The following is a 21,047-nucleotide window of genomic DNA, read 5'->3' on the forward strand; positions in this document are numbered from 1 at the left end:
TACCTAGAAGGGCGCCCACGATTTTGATCTTGGGCATCGCAAGGTAAAAAATTGCGTCGGTCGCATCGCATGCGACCAAAAAATCGCATGCGATGCGACCGACGCGATTACCGCGATTTCCCATAAGGAACAATGTTAAATGTCCCAATTGACCCGATTTTCCATAGGGAACAATGTTAAATGGCCCACGGAGGCCAAATAGGCACCCTGAAGTGTGAAATGGCCCCCGCAATTGTTAACGCCACCCCACGATCAACGTGAACCCGAAGCGTGGCGATCGCAGCGAGCCCGCGAGGTTCGTCGGTACGCGTCCTACGACCTTTTCATACCCCCACTATCCACGTCGGTGTGGAGTTGAGAATAGACAGTGTGGCGAGCGCAGCGAGCCACCGAGCCCGAAGCGTGGCGAGCGGACGCGGACAACTGTGAAGCCCGCAAGGGGACGCGGATACCTGTGAAGGTATCCGCGTCCCCTCGCGGGGCTCGCTGCGCTCGCCACGCTTCGGGCTCACTTTCTATTCTCAACTCCACGCCGACGTGGATAGTGGGGGTATGAAAAGGTCGTACGACGCGTACCGCCGCCCCGCGGGGCTCACTGCGCTCACCACGCTTCGGGTTGACGTTGATCGTGGGGTGGCGTTAACATTTGGGGGGGCCATTTCACACTTCAGGGTGCCTATTTGGCCTCTGTGGGCCATTTAACATTGTTTCCTATGGAAAATTGGGTCAATTGGGACATTTAACATTGTTCCCTATGGGAAATCGCGGTAATCGCGTCGGTCGCATCGCATGCGATTTTTTGGTCGCATACGATGCGACCGACGCGATTTACATTTTAACATGTATTTCTATGTAAAATCGCGGGCATCGCATCGGTCGCATCGCAAGCCATTATAATGGAATGCGATGTACATGCGATGCCCGCTATGGGCGCCCTTCTAGGTAAAGAGTACCCCTTTATGTTATATTTTCTTCATATCAGCCACTCCACTGAATGCACAGAAAATGAAATATTGGAGAATATACTAGAAAAGTTAATCTATTTCATGTTAAGGTGCCTATACATCTACAATGTATTGGGGTAAACGCCCAATCCCCTGATGGTCACGTTGGAGGAGCTGAGATATTAAACAAGTTGAAAAATCCTGGTCCCCGATCTTAGTGGGGAACCTGGAATTAAGACATCTTCAACATGCTTCATTTCCCCAATCTGCAGACCTATCGTCGATCATCGATGCATGCCGATCTGTGCGTCCAGCACGTCAGAGGATCAGAGTATAACTACTGCTGATATATAGGCACTTTAAAGATTGTATAAACATTTTTGTTTTGTTTGCTTAAGAAGATAATAATAATCTATCCTATAATAATCTATCCTATCATTGTCTAAGCTTGGGCACGATGTTACAGGAGGCATTGCTGGTTTTCACTACAAGGGAGTATTTAGTGCCAGCTGGGGGAGTGTAGCATGGCATCACAGTACTGCCTTAGGCGGCATATTCATTTGTATCATGCCTGAGTACCTGCCAACATCCTGCAGTCCTAGGGGCAACCTGCCAATCTATCCCTCATCGTGTTAGTGCCCTGTGGCCAGGTACCAGGAACAGCAGCTGATGTAGCTGCAGGACTCTGGGAATTACCTACAATCCCTTGCTATAGCAGTTACAGATTATTGTGATATTAGTTATTGAAAACTAAAATAGCTAAACACTAAATATGTTTCTGTATATAAATGTAGGATAATTATGTATGACATTATGTCTTGGCACAAACATTACACAACCAGTAAAAAATAGTGAACATAAAAATCAGGACATATGGCTATTATGATTGGCCCAGATTACACCTTGAGCAGCAGTGTTATTCCCTCCTCCATTGCATTCTTGCTATTTTCCTTAGAAGGATAAAGGCTGCTAGCTCCCTCCTTCCTCCCACCCCTCCTTCTGTCTCAGAGCTTCTGGTTATACTTGTCTCTGCCAGACCAAGCACAGTGCATAGTGAGTACTGTGGGTCTGCTGCAGGAGCTAGGAGCCAAGAAGGAGAAGCTGCAGGAGAGACACGCTCACTGTGGGAGACACAAGTGATAGGGGGGGCTCATCCCCAACCACTAACCACTGCTGCATAGAGGAAGATATTTATCACAGGCTACTGCTCAGGCACAGTGGTGAGTAATGAGTTTATTCTTATATGTTTATTTGTCCTGACATCCATTGTATGGATGCATGGACTGAGCATGGGTATACAAATAAACAGACACAACCAGATGCTCCCACGATTAAAGCTTTATACAATCCTAGTTATTTATCCTGTGTTACACTATTAAGGTCTCCGGTATTCTGTTTGAACCTGGGATACGGTGACATAGAAACACATCTATGATGGTATAAATGTCAAATATCAGTAGTAATTAGAACAAGTGTTCAAAACAATTGTGCCAAGGATTTACAGCAATGCCACTCCGGGGACCCTGACACAAATATAACTAGTGACATACCGTAAGTCAGGTGTACTATAAGTTATACTTATTGTCAGGTGTGATCATTGTCACCATTATTATCGGGGAGGGATAAATGATTACCAAGCACACAGGAATGCAGCATTGTGTACATTGTGGCCAGTAAAACATTTCTACTGTATCACATCAAAAGATGTGTGGGAAACACTTGCCAAGGCTCTAAGAGACCGAGAACTATGGCATGTTATAATTACCCTGTACATTTTGGGTTTGATGCTGAGTTGGACTTATACCTCTTTGCGTAGCGTAGAATGTTTTTTTTTATCGGTAAATGTCTGCATCTGATCACAACTGGAGAGGTGGGGTGGCAGAGGCAGGTGTAACGTACAGTAGGTATGAGCAAGTGGAACGTAGGGGAGACTGGCAATGATGTATTAGGGTCATTGCGGATGGTAGAAACACAGTATATAGATAGACGGTCAATAGGTTGTCAGCTAAATGGACTGTTGACAGGATGAAAAGGTTGATTAAAAAAAAGTCAACATATGTTTTTTTCATGATTTTTATGGTTAGATTTAGGCTGCCGTAGGGGAGGTTAGGCTTAGGCACTTGGCAGAGGGTAAGGGCTAGGCTGCGGTAGTAGATGGTTAAGGTGAGACACTTGGTGAGGGTTAGGCATTGTGGGGAGGGTGAGAAACTAGGGGGAGCTTTAGGCATTGTAGGGAGGGTTAGGATTCAGATTTAAAAAAATACAGTGTCAACCATTTATGTGTCAACATGTTACATGTCAACCTTTTGACCCTGTTAACCTATGTCCATGTCAACCATGAAATTGTCAACTTTTTATACATGTGGACCAACAACTAGTGGCAGATTTAAGGGTCAGGCTGGGTCTGGGCAAAGTATTATTGGCAGCACCCCATAGAGAGAGATGGAGGGCCCGCTGTTCCCCCCGGGACTTCCACAGCTGTTTTTCTGCTCTTCACCCAGTGGCTGGTGGTATTTTGCATGGCTGCCAGGACTTCCACGAGTTCATCACCCTGCAGCCTTTAAGCTCTTTTCCTGTGCTGCAGCCTATAAGCAGGTGCCACCCATATGCCCGTACCTCACGTGCCTAGTGGGGAATCCAGCATTGCCGACAGTGGCATCCTGATGGTGAGTATCCTGACATAGGCTGGGTAAATAAAATTGCCCTCCCCCTACCTCTCTAACACTAACCCTCCTTGCCAGATGCCTAATCCCAGAGTCCTAACCCTAACCCTCCCTGTTAGTGCCTAACCCTACCTCTCCTAACCCATAGTCTAACCATAACCATAACCCTCCCCCTTAACCCAAATACCCCTAGTGCCTAAACCTTACCCTCCCACCCTTCAGTCTAACCTTTCCCCGTAACCCCTCCAGTGCCTAAACCTAACCCTTCAGTCTAACCCTGTCAGACTGATTCTATAAGCAGTGCTCATGGGACAGTATATACTGTAGCACTGATTGATGATGATGCTGACAATCCCACAACTTTGTACTCATTGGGCGGTATTCAATGACCTGAATCGTTGGTCACAGTGATTCAGATTTTACATTCGCCAGCCATTCACCGTTTTTTTCCGTCGATTCGCCAAGCTTCGGGAGTCGCCGGGACTAGCTGTGTCACCCTATTCAACGTGGCTGAGAATCGCCGCCCCCAACGGCGATTCTCAGCCAATCCGGTGTTTCCCTAAACAGCTTCAGTACTGTAAGAAATCGCAGTGAAATGCAAGAAAAATGCAAATTACCCTGAAAAAACGAGTCCAATACAGCAGACTGCAAAAGCTGTGTAATCTCCTCAAAGGCCAAACGAAGGAGTGAGGTGGGGAGGAGAATCATGGGTAAGTGAGGTGCACCATGGGTAAGAACAGTGCGTTGTGGGAGAAAAAAAAAATACCAGAAAAAATTAAATATATATTTGTATAGCACTTCTACGACCATCACATCACAAAAGGGCAGCAAATAATAATACATTACACTTGCAGAGTTAAATTGAACACTTAAAACCAATTATTTCACAGGTTCCGATAAAAGTTCACCACAAAAAGATGACGAGGGACACTCGGTGAGGAACGGCGATATGAAACAAGAAATAAGAATCGCCAACTTCTCATTGAATACACTTTTGGCGATTCCCGTCGACTACCGGCGAATCCCCATGAAAATCCCTATACACAAAAACCGGCGATTTGTAGAGAATAACATTTGGCGATTGGTGCTTCATTCACCGGTCGTCATCGGCGAATAGAAGACGTTGAATAGGGTGATTCGCTTTTTCAGCTCAAAAAATCGCCGGCACACACGAAAAAAACACAGAATCGCCATAAAACTTGGCGATTCTGCCTCATTGAATACCGCCCATTGGTGGAAGAAGGGAGAGAGAGAGTGCTGGCTTGAGGGTTGTACCACCCCATAGACCTGCCTGCAATGGGACCTAAGACCCTATCCTTCAGCATCCACTGTGTGCCCCGGAAGCATGGTCAGGAGAAGGGGGTAAGAGGTGAGAGGGATATTTTAGCACTGCTGCCCCATGCCATAGCAATTATGTCATATGACTGTGGCTAGCCACCTGTGCACAGCACACAGTTCCACTCCCCTGTAGGTCTCCATTCTTGCCTACATGCACTGTGCTTGTGCTGCTTTCTGCAGAACTACACAGGGAAACAGAACAGGCTCTGCACCATCATTGATGATCTGCTCTGTGGAGGGTGGCCGGTGCAATCACTCTCCTGAGCTCAGTTCATGCTTAGCTCCTACTTGAGAAGAGGACATTTCTGAGGAGATGCATGTACACGTTAATAAGATGGACAAGAAATGAGCTATTGTCACTGACCTGCCCCGGGGTGTGTGTGACCACACAGTGCCACAGTGTTACCCTGGCGCTGCTGGACCATTAGTTGGGAGGTGCTGTTGGTGGGGAGGAAGGAGTGAAAAATGCATGATTACAGATGGATAGGGGCTGTGAGATGCTCAGGGGTAAGTAAGAATAGGGAGTAGGCGCAGGGGGAATAAGATGAAAGTCAAGTTGGGTGGGAGATGTAAGGAAGGAGTGAACGTACAGGCTTAAAGAGGGAAAGAGGCTACAAGGGGGTAGGTAAGGGAAGGAGGAAGCAAGAGGAGCAGGGGTGATGTGTCAGACATTAAGGAAAAGGGATATAAACAGATATGGTATCTAAAGTGGATCAATATCCCTAAAGCTTCTAGTTCTAGGTGTACCCCAGATTCCGGCCATTCTATAAAAATGTCCCTATCATTCCATCAACCATTGGGTATAAGTGTATAGGGGAGTGTGACGTACACTGGTGTATACACTATGGGATGCGTGAAGTGTACAATCCAGCAAATAAACATAAATACGCTATTTTTACATTTGGCTTTTAAGGGCTTACAGTACTTAGTGGGTGCATAAGTGGTCAAATAAACATAAGTCCCCTATATTTTTATTTGAATCAGTTTAGTGAAGAGACAAGATAATATATACATAATAATGCAAATGGCACATTCCATTATGAGTCATTTCAATATGTGGGCAGTTACATGTCCCAGTTCAATGCATGTCCTAAACTTCTATAAATACTGAGATATAAATCTGATGCTACACGCCATAGTTATGTAGTAGACCAGACAGTCACACAGTAATGTCACAAATATGTCATAGTTAATTGATTACAACTATCAAAATTTCTTATTACATTAGTAAGTGACTCAGCCGGAATGCTGATGTGTAAGCGGATAGACCAGTGCTGTGGTGAGAGTTAGTTACTGTATGTATATCAGGTAGTAGTTGTGTACCTCACATACCAGTCTATACAATCTAACACAACTTTACACATTACTTTTGCAGGAACAATAGCTAATTGATTAAACCCATGTAGAAGAAAAAAAGTTTATATAATAAACATTGCTGTCCTGGGGGTTTTATCAGGGCCGCCAACAGGGGGGTGCTGTGGGTACAGCTGTCCCGGGCCCGGCCTCTGGAAGGGCCCAGACAGGAAGCCAGCGGCCAATTAAAATGCTGCCCCGGCTTTTGAGCCAATCAGAGTTTGTGTACCGTTACCCAATCAGAGTGTCTGCGGGTACACAAGCTCTGAATGGCTCACCCGCCGGTGCTGCATTTAAATTGGCCGCCAGTAACAATAAACAGATAATCTTGAGTAGCACCCATGGCCAGTGATGGGTACTAGAAACAATAGGTAACCAACAACACACAGTGCATGCATAATAATGTACCAGATTATTAACAGCAATGTACTATCAGTATTTAGTATACTTTACTAAACTATACTATACTATTTACTCTCTAATGGTTAGACAAACTTCTGTGGCAGATGGAACCCCCCTTTGGAGAGAGGCCACACCCTTAAAGTGGGATCTATAATTTCATGTCCTGGTGGGTCCTTTGGAGGGCAGCAAATTATCCATTTAGCAACCCAGGCTCCTGCCCAAACCCAAGTGTGCACGGATGGGCCCCAAACAGTCATTTGGTTTGGACTCCATGATGTGTTAATAAGGTCTGGGTGGTAGGCATAAGTGCGATAGGTCAGAGTCAATGCCAGTTGCTGCTTTCCATGCCACGTTTCAGGAAAGCAGCAGTTGGCTGCACAAGGTAGGAACAAAGAAGGGTACACTCAATAAATGCAGCCCAATTCTGAATCAGTGGCGTAGCTACTGTAAGGCAGCCCCAGCAGCCGCTTGGGGGAGCAAGCAGCAGCAGGGTCTGTGTAGGCGCCGGCACCCGCACGATGCACTGACATGCTGCTGCCCACTGACTGAGCACTGGAGGTGAATCAGTCACAGCGCGGGTGCGGCCATGGCAGAAACGACAAATCCCCCCACTGATTAAATTGACTGTACACAGAGCCGGCTATTAGCTACTGTGTACAGGATGGGCGGGCAGATGAGCGTGCTAAGGCGGCCGGTGATGCGTCAGAGCCAAGGTAAGCAGCAGTGTCTGCTGGCCACTCTTCCTCTATCCTGCTTCAGCTTCTCCGTTATGCGTGTGACGTCATCACGTCACACGGTGGGGAAAGACGCTGGAGAGGAGCCCGGGGGGGGGGGGGGGGGGGGCGCCACAAACTTTTTGGCAGGGGGATCAAAATTTATAGTTACGCCACTGTTCTGAATGCAAATGGAATGGTAATATTAGTATGTGCATGCCCTAATGCAGGCATGTCCAACGTTGGCCCTCCAGATGTTGTGAAACTACACATCCCAGCATGCTTTGCCACAGTTTTGCTATTAGAGAATGCTAAAACTATTGCAAAGCATGCTGGGATGTGTAGTTTCAAAACATCTGGATGGCCAACGTTGAACATGCCTGCCCTAATGCATGGGTCCTCAAACTGCGGCCCTCCAGATGTGGTGAAACTACAATTCCCAGCATGCCTTGCCACAGTTTTATCACTCCCTTATAGGAAAACTGTGGCAAGGCATGCTGGGATTTGTAGTTTCACCACATCTGGAGGGCCGCAGTTTGAGGACCCATGCCCTAATGTGTGCACTTATTTTTGATTGCACCTTCCAAATTTTCTGTACTTGAGAGTAACATCATCATTAGAATTTACACCTACCCCATACTAGGGGCAAGACATACAGACATACGCTGCATGCATAAGAGAATAGTGAGTTCTACTAAATATCCACAAAATGGTTCTCTTGCATTTGCCATTACCAGAATGGCCCATTTTGCATCTACAGAGAACTGGCTGACAGGTATAACCCTCTGAAATGTGTGTACTTTCCCAAATATGCGTAGTATGCTACAAATCACATGACCAGGTATAACCTAACTACAGACATGCTCATAATACCATTCTATAAAACACTATATAGACATGGCTCACTGCACGCTGCACCTTCCCAATATGACCGAATTACCCGACTATTATAGTCCTGTTACACTCTATATAGCATAACTCCCAACTGTCTTGCATTCAGTGGGACTATTCTGCTGGGAGGAGCCAGGGGGCAGCCCAGCATCTTGTAGAGTGTTGAACATGACCAAGAGTGACGAGAAAGGGGGTTGCCACACAGCTCTGGAGCCTTTTCTCTGCTCCGATACTTATCAATGTTGGGGCACTGCAACTACTCACCACAACCAGCCTTTACTGATGATATATAGTTGCAAAATGTACCTTTAGGGTTTATTAGATTTCTCATAAAAAGCTCAAAAAGTGAATAATTGAAGTTAATAGCAAATATGTGGCATTCCACTATTATGAGACTTAGGGCCAGATGCACTAAGGATGCACTAAGTTTCAAAAGTGATAAAATGGAGAGTGATAAACAGCCAGCCAATCAGCTCCTACCTGCCATGTCACAGACTGTGTTTGAAAAATGTCAGGTAGGAGCTGATTGGCTGGCTGTTTATCACTCTCCATTTTATCACTTTTGAAGCTTAGTTCATCTGGCCTTTAGGATTTAATCAACCGGAATAAAAAATGCAACAGATAAAGACCACAACAGATACAGGAATGTGCTGCAGAGCACAGATAACAGAACACATCAGTATAAAGAGATGTTACCAATAGAGCACTTGCTTATGCCCCAATGCTGTACAATCAGGCAACCAATCACCGGTTATTTAATATAAAAAATATTTTTTTAATATGATATAGAAAATGCTATTTTTGTTAACCACTTAATGTACCAATATGCTTCCATAAAATATACCCAAATTACATTTCAAATATGTAACTAATAGTTATTCAGTGTTCAGCAGAGTTTGAGATGCAGCTATTATATAATTTGACAATTTCGAGAAAGTACTGTAATAAAAAGAATGAACATTTTGGGGAAAAAAAGGTTTATGCAGATTATTGTGGTTTTAAATGTATGGATGTATGTACGTACGTACGTATGTATGCATGTATGTATGTATGTGCGTATATATATATATATATATATATATACATACTACTCCTCACCTCTATAAGGTGAAGTAACACCACTGACCACTATAGGCCACTAGATGGACTAAATTACTGATTTGTAAAACTCAAAGTGAAAGTAAAAACGGTCACAGCTCAAACTGAAAGTACTCTGCAGAAGCCATCATTTTGACGGACTCCTCTGTCTTATTTCAGTGCAAAAACATGCAGTTTATTGTTGTATCAACATACCAATGGAGTTTGGGTGCCCTCCCAAAAGAAGTTTTTCAGCTGCTCCTATACAAGTAGATCCGGTGTGTGGGTGGCGCTCCAAATAAAAAACAAATTCTGAATTTGTGTTTTATTTGGAGTGCAGCCCACACACCGTATCTACTTGTATAGGAGCAGCTGAAAAACTTCTTTTGGGAAGGCACCCAGGCTATATATATAGGGTTTCCGTCTGTGTATGAATCTTGAAATATTGGACATTATTCACTGCAATTGAATTCTGTACAACATTTTACATAAGAAAATTTTATTTAAAAATTGTGATTTTTTATATCCAGCGAACCATTGTACATACCTCCCAACTGTTGTTCTAAAGAATCGCCGCGCGAGCGTCCGAAAAGGGGGCGGGCGTATGCAAATGAGGGCGCTGCTTATGCTAATTAGCCGCAACCTCATTTTCATACGAGAATAGACGCTGTGCGCATGCGCACAGCGTCTATTCTACTAGATTGGGGGGGTCTCCCAACTGCCACCCCCCGCAGCGGGACAATGCCTGCCGCGGGTGGGACAGAGGGACAGGACCCGAAAATCGGGACTGTCCCTCTAAAATCGTGACAGTTGGGAGGTATGATTGTATTGTCACTTAAGAAGTGTATGCTGATGGTAGCACATTTATAGGCGCACTATATATACCTTTTTTGTTTCTATCCTTTTTCCCCCACCAACAGAGGGGACATATAGAGGTGCAGCCAAAATTTAGACTTAGTGCAGGGAAAGGGTTAATTTTGAATATATATAAATATATATATATATATATATATATATATATATATATATATATATATATAATATATATATATATTGAGAGGAGGCCCCAATCTGCGCTTCTACACAGTACAGGCAGCTCCTCTGAAAGAATCCTCTGCTAGACAGGATCCAATGTTTAGAAATGAAAAGAAAAATAGGATTCAGAGGGTGCTGGATTCAAAATGTAAACAAATGATGTTCAAATAGTATTTAATATAAAAATACCCTAAAACAGTGGTTCCCAAACTGTGTGCCTAGGCTCCCTGGGGTGCCTCAGGACACTTGCAGGGGTGCCTTGGGTTGGTGGACCAAGATCAATTCATATTATTTGTGTTCAATGTACCAGGCAAAACCAGTGCTTGTGGCTGCCAATCATAATATATGTGGACAAACAGAAGCAAATCCTGTCCCTCACCAGATAACTGTGACATATACTGTATGCACTTAATTTAATTTTTTTTCCAGAATTTCTCTATAAGAAGCATTTGGCCTAGGGGTGCCTTGAAAATATTTTGATGCTCTAGGGTGCTGTGATTCAAAAAAGTTTGGAAACCACTGCCCTAAAGGCATAACATTGTGCATACATATTTTGATACAATTCAATGAACCACCAATATGGAATCCTTTAGAATGTTGACAGTTCAATCATCAGATTGACATTGTTAAACCAACGCGTTTCATTAAAAACATGACTTCATCAGGTGTAGGAATACAGAGGTTTGATTGGATGATAACACTATCGGTTGTCAGGGATGTAGTTCCTCACAAGAATGTATATCCAATGTATATGCATCCAATGGATAACTTATAAATTGGTTTGGAAAAACATCCACCAGAGTTGGTTCCTCAAAAGTGCAAGAGGTCCTTCAATTCAGATTAGATGAATGGGCACTTTGTGACCGAATTTGAAGTAATCAACCATATAGTGGTTCAAATTAGAGGTATGTGCACAGCAAGGTTCCCAGAGCAGTATACAGTAGCTTTGTATAAGTTGTAGTAGTATACTGCAGCTTTGACATGGTCCCACGTCACTGTAGCTGGGAGGAAGAATAGGACTGGATGTATCAGAGAGAGCTGAGAAGCTGCCCAGATTGGCATGGTCACATATGCGACCATGTCAGGTAAGGGGTTAAAGCAGGGCTGGGCAACACCGGCCCTCCAGATGTTGATGAACTACACATCCCAGCATGCCTTGCATCAGTTTCAGCATGGCCACATAGCAAAACTAATGCAAAGCATCCTGGGATGTGTAGTTCACTAACATCTGGAGGGCCGGTGTTGCCCAGCCCTGGGTTAAAGCATATATACCAACATAGCGGTCCATGTGATCGAGACCTTTGTGCTGGAAAAGCCTAATCTCCGGCACTGTGGGGGCATGGCCAGCGCTCTGAAAGCTGCTGGCCATACCCTTAGACCAGGAATGGCCAAACTGTGGCCCTCCAGCTGTTAAACTACACATCCCAGCATGCCTTGCCACAGTTTTAGCATTCCCTAATAGCACAACTGTGGCAAGGCATGATGGGACTTGTAGTATCACAACAGCTGGAGGGCCATAGTTTGGACATACCTGCCTTAGACCCTTTTTCTCACTGAATATATACTCTGCGCACAGGTAGCAGGGGGGACTCCCAACTGCCAGCCCACCACCACTACCAGGGGACACCAGGTGGGGCATGGGACAGTCCTAAAAAAAGGGGACTGTCCTGCGAAAATCAGGACAATTGGAAGGTATGGTTAAAGCCATTGCTGAGATGTTGATGACTTCACACAGGGTCTGATTTCAGGCCCATTGCGAGTGGATGTTTTGCATAAACTCCCATTCGCAAGGGAACATACGGGGCCAAATCATTCAATGGTCACAGACACTGCCTAGACTGTGTCACGTTTCGTGAAGCACCAGCTGGAGTGTAACGGAGGCTGGGTGCTTTAATATAAGGTTGTGGCATTAACGACAGAAGGGAGTGAAGCAATGAGATGAAGTAAAACCTTATTTAATGAAGATACTGCGGTACAGGTTGTAAATAATGGCACAATAATAATACTGTAGTTTCTGGTGTGATAAAAGTCAATATACAATACTTTATTGAAGAAGTTGAAGATGCTTGGCAATTGAAAGAAGTATTGAAGGATTGGTTGAAGAATTGGATGATTGGATGAAGACTTGAATAATTGGATGAGGATTGGATGATTGTAATAATAATTGGATGGTTGAGTGAAGATTGGATGATTGGAAGAATAATTGGATGGTTGGATGAAGATTGGATGATTGGAAGAATAATTGGATGGTTGGATGAAGATTGGATGATTGGAAGAATAATTGGATGGTTGGATGAAGGTTAGATGGTTGAGTAAAGAATTGGAGAATTAAATGAGGATATGATGCTGAAGTCCGAATGACCTTGCTGAATAGGATCGTGGCTGCAGAACCAGACGTAACCGTGGAGAATAACCGTCAGGAGTGAGGAGAAAGATAATACCCCTTTGGGGGGCTAACCTTATCCAGTCCGTTTAGGCGGCAGCAGGTTCCGTGTTAGACAGGTATAGCAGTGAGACGATCAGCAGGAGTAGAAGATGACTTCACCGGAGGCGCAGGAATTGTAGTGAATGCTACAGACAGCCAGGAGTGAACAATGATGTATAGGGATGGACATCATTGTACTGACTGCCGGTCTTGCCCGGCAAGTCAGTACTTGAAGGGTGAGCTGTGCGGCGATTGGATGGCTGTTTGACAGCACTAGGTGGAGCCGTGCAGTATATGCTGATGATTCCAAAAGATGGCCGCCGCCAGCGGAGGCGACAGAAACCAGCCGGCGGGGATTGTGCGCACATGCGCTGCTGCCGGCGATTCCAGCCAGAGACCAAACCAAACACAGACCTGTCATGGCGGCTCATATCTTACGCCACCCAGACCCTGCATGGCACCGGAGTACACGCCATGCAGGGTCTGGGTCTGTGCGAGAGAATGCACACCACCAGCATAAGCAACAGGAGCCGAGGTTAGCGCTGTGGCAGGAGACACGCTGATATAAGTCTTAGGGCTAGGCACAGCACAGGGGAATTGGGTAGCAGCCATGGTGGTCGTGACAGACTGACTTATATTTGCGAGAGTCCGGTCCGAGATAGCAGCTGCCTGCCTGCGTTCTCATGGGGTCGCCCAGCATTTTCTTGGGCACACCCACCGATTCTGTGGGTACGCCCAGGAAACGCCCCCTGCCAGCCTCCATATTGCCCCCACCTGTGCGAAAGCCTCGGCTACTGCGCAAGTCGCTGAAGGCGTCCGCATAGCAGCCCTGCACATGTGCATATGCGTGTGTGCAGAGCGCAAACATCGGTCCCCAATTATGGGTGACTTGCCTTCAATTCTGGATAAGTTCTTAAATGTTTTCATCAAGCTATTTGATATTGCTAAGCATCACGCAACTGCCATGGAGAACACAGGGATATGACATATGATGTAATGATTTAGAAATCTTGAACTCCTCTATTCTCAGCATGATCATTCACAGTGCTCCCCATGGGTCCGGCTTCCTCTGCCATTGTGTGCATTACACACAGGCTGTGAGTCAGAGATCATATGATCAGTCACTGGGAATATGACATCATGGAAAGGGAAAACTGGTATTGGTAGACAGCACTTCATTAAAAAAAAACAATTGCAGCTTTAACTACTGTAGCTGAGATATTGGTAGACAACAATGAATTGCCGATAAATGCAGCCACAAGGGTTCCACAGTGCCTAACAAAGTGCATAAATATATGAGCAAGACGAGAACGACTTAAAGGACAAGATAGTGTAGGACAAATAGATGGTATATAAACATTGCCACAACAAGGGGCAAGACATTTAAATACCAGGTGGCAGAAATTAAGGTCTTGGTGGTTTTGTTTGGAGTATAGAGTTGAAAATGGTTTAATAGAGGGAAAGTACTCGTGAGAGCTTACATTTTGAAGAGGAGGGGCACACAGACAGGAGTCACACAGATGTGGTAGAATTGAGGATGTAACAGAAGGTAAGGAGGTGAGATGGGATAGAAGTGAGCATGTAACAGTGGGTTATGCTGACCTTAGATGAACAGAACTGTGAGGGGGGATTACGCATTGTACAGTGAGGACTGGTTTCCAAACCCTGCATTTTCAACATGTTACATATGGACGGCGAATAGTTGAAAGAAACTATGCAGGGTCTAAGTGGACCATTCATTTTGTGCAACACGAAATCTGATATTAATAAAGTGACACCACCAATATGAGTGCAGTTTTATTAAGCTGGAATTCACTAATTGAGCTTGCAGTAAAGCCTAATTGCTCCGATTCTCACTCATACCAATCATATCTACTTTGGTTCTTGATATTCCAAGATATACAAGGAGTACCACCAATATACAAGTACCAACATATACAAGTAGTACCACCAATATACGGGTACCAAGATATACAAGTAGTACCACCAATATACAAGTACCAAAATATACAAGTAGTACCAGCCATATACAAGTACCAAGATATACAAGTAGTACCACCCATATACGAGTACCAAGATATACAAGTAGTACCACTCATATACGAGTACCAAGATATACAAGCAGTACCACCTATATACGAGTACCAAGATATACAAGTAGTACCACCAATCTACGAGTGCCAAGATATACAAGCAGTACCACCTATATACGAGTACCAAGATATACAAGTAGTACCACCAATATACGAGTACCAAGATATACAAGTAGTACCACCCATATACGAGTACCAAGATATACAAGTAGTACCACCCATATACGAGTACCAAGATATACAAGTAGTACCACCCATATACGAGTACCAAAATATACAAGTAGTACCACCAATATGCAATTACCAAGATATACAAGGAGTATCACCAATATACAATTACCAAGATCTATAAGTAGTACCACCAATATACGAGTATCAAGATATACAAGGAGTACCACCAATATACGAGTATCAAGATATACAAGTACCACCAATATATGAGTACCAAGCTATACAAGGAGTACCACCAATATACAAGTACCAATATATACAACGAGTACCACCAATATACAAGTACCAAGATAAACGAGTACCACCAATATACGAGTACCAAGATATACAAGGAGTACCACCAATATACAAGTACCAAGATATACAATGAGTACCACCAATATACAAGTACCAAGATATACAACGAGTACCACCAATATATGAGTATCAAGATATACAAGGAATACAACCAATATACAAGTACCAAGATATAAAATGAATACCACCAATATATGAGTACCAAGATATACAAGGAGTACCACCAAAATACAAGTACCAAGATATACAATGAGTATCACCAATATACAAGTACCAAGATATACAAGGAGTACAACCAATATACAAGTACCAAGACATACAAAGAGTACCACCAACATACGAGTACCAAGATATACTACGAGTACCACCAATATACAAGTACCACCAACATACAAGAAGCAAGATATACGAGTACATCCCATATACGAGTACCAAGATATACAAGGAGTGCCACTAATATACGAGTATCAAGATATACAACAAGTACCACCAATATATGAGTACGAAGATATACAATGAGCACCACCAATATACGAGTACCAAGATATAGGAATTCCACGAATATTTTGAGACCCGACATTCGACCGGCATGCCCGTGCATCGCGTTGAATGTCCCCTTAAAAATACATACAATCATTTGATTTATTGGTCAGATGTGGTCAAAATCGAATGATTGCATGCAATATCCCAAAAGTGTATGGGCAGCATTAGTATTGCTCATTTTATACAAAGTAACAATATGGAGTAACATTAGAAACACACAGTACAGTTTAGACACAATGCATTTGATCAAGCTTTCAACTGCCTTCCTGAGTCATGGTAACCTTTTGCTTGTCACCGTTGTATCCATGTGTGCTTATGTCCTCATGCAATCACCACTCAGAGCAGCAAAGCAGAAGGTACAATAGATCATAGTTAAAAACTGGTTCGTATTGGAAGCATGTAACAAACAATCCAGAACTACAAGCATAAAACAAGTGTTCACTAATCTGCGATCACTTACAACTCATGTATATTGTCGTACATGACATTGATATTTACATTCAGAAAACTACTACAATCATAAAAGAATACAAACACTGATACATAATAACAACATACATAATAATATGCAATATTGAAAAGGAGGATTTAAGTACATGGAAAATAGCAGCATTTGATGTCAAAGTACAGCAAGTTTTATTATTACCATTGTACTTAGTTTAATTTTAATAACTGACATTAACACTGCAGGAAAGGACAATGTGGCTAAGGTTTATGATGATAACAGCATCATAGATTATCGGAGATATGGGATGGTAATGACTACAGGAATTCTGTGTTGTAGTAGGATTGTGAAGTACTGTAGATTATTGTTGTCTTAAAAGGTTTGGAGAAAGTGACTCACTTTTAATTACTTAGTTCCGAGTCTGTTTTGATATGGGTCAAGTATGTTTTTTAATATGCAGCCAAGAAGTCATCATGTCCTGGGGCTCTTACAACAAAGTTGGCCCTCAATGGACCGTGTCCTCCAAATGATTTCCTTCCCCGATCTCTCTTCCTTCCACTGGTTCTATTCTGCCTCTATGGGGGTCATGGACCCTCACAAGGGAGAATAGCCCCTGTGAGTCGGGATCCACCTTTTTGGAGCACCGGCAATCGGGATCCCGACATCGGGATACTGACTGTCGGGATCCCGGCTGTCGGAGCGTCATCCGGCACCCAAACTAATAGTATGCCACATCATAATGCCTTCATTATGTCATAATATAGCAGCTCAGAGCCCCCTTATTCCCGTATATACCACACCAGAGCCCCTCCATATTCAGGCACTAAAAAGTATTCCTGTAGACCATTTTTGTCTCTGTCCGGATTCTTTGGGGTCTCCAGCTCATGGATCCACTTTACAGCACTGCGCTAAGGTATCTTCTATTCTGGATGGGCATAGTGGGTTAGAGGCTTAGCTGTAGAGAAGGGTGGCACAGCAATGACACAGAGGAGCCGTGCCAAGCATTTCCCATCCCTGGACAGTAATCCCGGACAAAACTTTGTCTGGTTTGTAATAAGGGATTTATATAAAAATAAATCAATATATTTAGCCATAGCAAGATGAGGCTTTGCATTATTCTCTACCTTATTGTGTCATCCCATAGTACAGTACAGTAACTTATATGTTACATATATATGTATGTCACTCTGCAGCAGGAGGTATGGATGGGTGTGGTACAGGCGTCCGACAGCATGGTGAGCACAACTAAGCCCCTTGTGGGCTCGCTGTGCTCGCCACGCTGCGGGCGCGGTGGCTCGCTACGCTCGCCACCTATTCTATTCTCCCTCTATGGGGTTCGTGGACCCCCATGAGGGAAAATAGCAGGTGGCCATCGGGAACCCGGCTGTCGGGTAAATGCCTGTTGGGATCCCAACTGTCGGGACCCTGTCCGGCACCCTTATGGACATGATGCCATTCTACTGTAGCAGATTGCTTGTATCAAACAGTTGTGGCATTGGCTTGCCATTGTTTACAGATGGAAACAAGGCTGGATTACGGATTGGGGGTGGGGGGTGTATATTAAATTGTGCATTCCTCCAAACATGACCCATCGCAGGAGGGGCAAAAGGCAAAATGCTCTGTATCTGGACTTCCATTTTAATATATTATTGGCATCACCTGTGTTGAATTATTTAATTTATAATAAAGGAATTTCAGCATAGGTAATCATAAATTAAGGCGGTACGGATAGAGAGGATTTTGTCCCTCCATGGAATGGGCCATGTTGGGAGGTATAGATTGTGTATATTACATGTAAACCACTGGAGCATATTAGATTTACACTAATAGTATAATAATGTTTATAGCTCCACCTAATAGAGAGACAATTGTTTTATAAAGTTCCTGTGTAGTGGAACAAAGACGATGTAAACAACACTAACATACACATAGGGAAATAACCTCCACTGTGTCATCTTGTCACCAACAAGCATAGGATATAGGCGCTAGGTCGACATACGTTACTTCAACCATTAAAGGTTGACCATGCTTAGGCCAACACATGAAATAGGTCGACATGGCTAAAGTCAACAGGGTCAGAAGGTCGAAACAAACATTAGGTCGACAATGGGAAGGTCAACAGTAAAAAAGTTTGCCATGAGTTTTTCATGTTTTTTTCAGACCCTACCACACACTAGGGCGTGGAGGTGGAATATAAACTGCGCCCGAAGTATGGCGAGCACAGCACCCTGATACGGTGTCCATGTCGTCTTGCGTCACAATTCAGGACAAAAAAAAAAACACTGAAAAGGTTGTGTTGACCTTTTTAAATGTCGACCTTCCCAGTGTCGACCTAATACTCGTGTCGACCTTCCGACCCTGTCAACCTTAGCCATATCGACCTATTTCATGTGTCAACCTAAGCCCTGTCGACCTTTAGAGGTCAACCTAATGTAGGTCGACCGTCATACCTGACCCATACCTGCAGGAATAGCAGCAGCCTCTGTACTACTTACACACTGGGAAAGGAATAAGAATAGATAATGATGTCACTGTGTTCTGGCCGGGGGGGCCCCTGGCAGAGGGGGGCCCAGGGTATAGTATACCCTGCTCCCCCCCCCCCCCACCTCTTAATCTGGCTATGGACGGAAATATAATGCAGGGCATTGATATGTGAGCGTGAACATAAACCATAAAGGCTTGCTGGAATATTTAGCTCCTTTTCGGGAGGTAGTGTAACTAGTTGTAGTCTATAAAACAAGCAAAGCCGAATACTAGCAAAGCAGTGCTGACAGTTTAAATAAACACTTCATTTTCCCAGACCATGGACAGTCCAAATATAACTTGAAATAGCTTCACGTTCCACTGGTTTGCTGCAGGATCAAGTGGTAACGGAGATAGGGGACTATGACTGAGTCTCAGGCCATGTTTCTTTAAAGCATAAAATTGACTCTATTTATTTCTCAAAACAAAACCTTTACATTACACAGTCTGAAGAAATGTGCCGTGCTCCTGTGGTTTTATGTTGTGACGGTTGCATGGGACTCGCTGGGGTAGTTTTGGAGCCAGGAGATGTAATCCAGTGGTGCAGAACCTTTTTTGATCTGAAGGCCACATTGAGAAAATATACTAGTTAGATCTGGCCCCGGTATGAAGTTAAGTTCCTTAGAAAAGTAAAACATGTCAACTTAATGACCCTGTCGACCTTATAAAAGTCGACCTAATGACCCTGTCGACCTAATGACCCTGTCGACCTAATGACCTGTCGACCTTCAGTCATGTTGACCTAAATGCATGTCTACCTAAATGCAGGTCGACCTTAATGCAGGTCAACCTAGTGGTGTAGACCTAATGCTTGTAGACCTAAATGCTGTAGACAATATGACCGTATCCCAGTTAAACATATAAGGAAAGTTATACTAAGAACAAAAACCTGGTAGTATCTGAATGACAGTATTTGGCAGTTTTCCAGCTTTTTCAAAGCAAGTGGTCAATTGTCATTTGCTCTCATCCAGATCGGACAATGGGGGTGATTCTGATTAACTTGCGAAGCAGTGAAAATTCGCTACTTAACGAGCCATGTAACGCCGCCTGCACGAATACCCGCCCCCCGCCTCCGTTTCCCCTTGTAACAAAGACACATCCCCTCGCCGTCGCCGACCAAGTGATTTCTCCTGCCTTCGCAAATATAAGTCAGTCTCAACTATCTTATATTTGTCGATGAAGACCGGATGGGCGGCTGACCTCATGCAAAGTCAGCTGCCCGCCTGTGTACCCATGGGAACGCCCAGCATTTTTATGGGGATGCCCATAAAAAAATGGGCGTTCCCATGGCCCAGCGCCGCCGCCCCCTCCTCTCTGCGAACCGCCCAGAGAGTGAGCACCTCGCCACGGCCGTTTGTGTCGGCTTTTGCCTATGTGCATGAGCAAAACCCGACCATCGGGGCAGGGGCCCAATTCAATCACTACGTGGGACCCAGAATCGGCCCCAATAAATTTGTAGATGTAGTTAAATTGACATGCCGCCTCACTCAGCGTGCGTACTGTGTGTTGTGCGCCATTGTTGTAATCAGCATCTGCATATCCCGCCTCAATGCAAGAATGATGGAATCATTAATCATCACCATTTGGTGACAGTGGATGGTATCTAGCGCCTTCATTAATATGTGCTCAAGAATCTAGAGTTCACTAAGGTCATTTAGGGACATTAGGGCGACCTAGAATAAATAGTAAAATGACATTTATCACAGAAAATGAACCGTGTTGGGGCTGCATTCTGGTACCAGCACTGTTCCCTCTAATATAAACTAGAAAATAATGCTAACATTGTATATACTAAGCAAGATCCTGCAGAGTCCTCATTAGATTGACGATTTTATTCTTTCCTTGAAGTCACTGAAACCCCTTTCACATTGTACCTCAAACATGGCTTACTGCCAGGTCCACCTGGTCAAGGTGCTGTGAAAAAGCACCAAACCTTAGAACTAACTCGGAAAATCGACTGGGTTATAAGAAGGGTTAAACCCATGTTGCCCTGTGTATAATGGGCGACCCGGGATTAATGTGAAAGTGCTGGACCAGGGTCCGACTTGGCATAGCGATGTGAAAGAAGTATAGG

The 21,047-nt window shown here is 44.1% G+C and overlaps 1 protein-coding gene across 1 annotated transcript in view; it reads left to right on the top strand.

Annotated features, from left to right (window-relative positions):
* Positions 1–1,951: 1,951 nt before the first annotated feature.
* BOK (BCL2 family apoptosis regulator BOK) overlaps positions 1,952–21,047 on the top strand; it is a 55,533-nt gene continuing 36,437 nt past the window's right edge. Inside the window, exon 1 of the mRNA XM_083178204.1 lies at positions 1,952–2,164. The gene's annotated coding sequence lies outside the window, so the exon portion shown is untranslated. The remainder of the gene's footprint in view (positions 2,165–21,047) is intronic.

Source organism: Crinia signifera, chromosome 3 (genome assembly GCF_055691185.1).
Source record: "Crinia signifera chromosome 3, ASM5569118v1, whole genome shotgun sequence".
NCBI classification, from domain to species: Eukaryota; Metazoa; Chordata; class Amphibia; order Anura; family Myobatrachidae; genus Crinia; species Crinia signifera.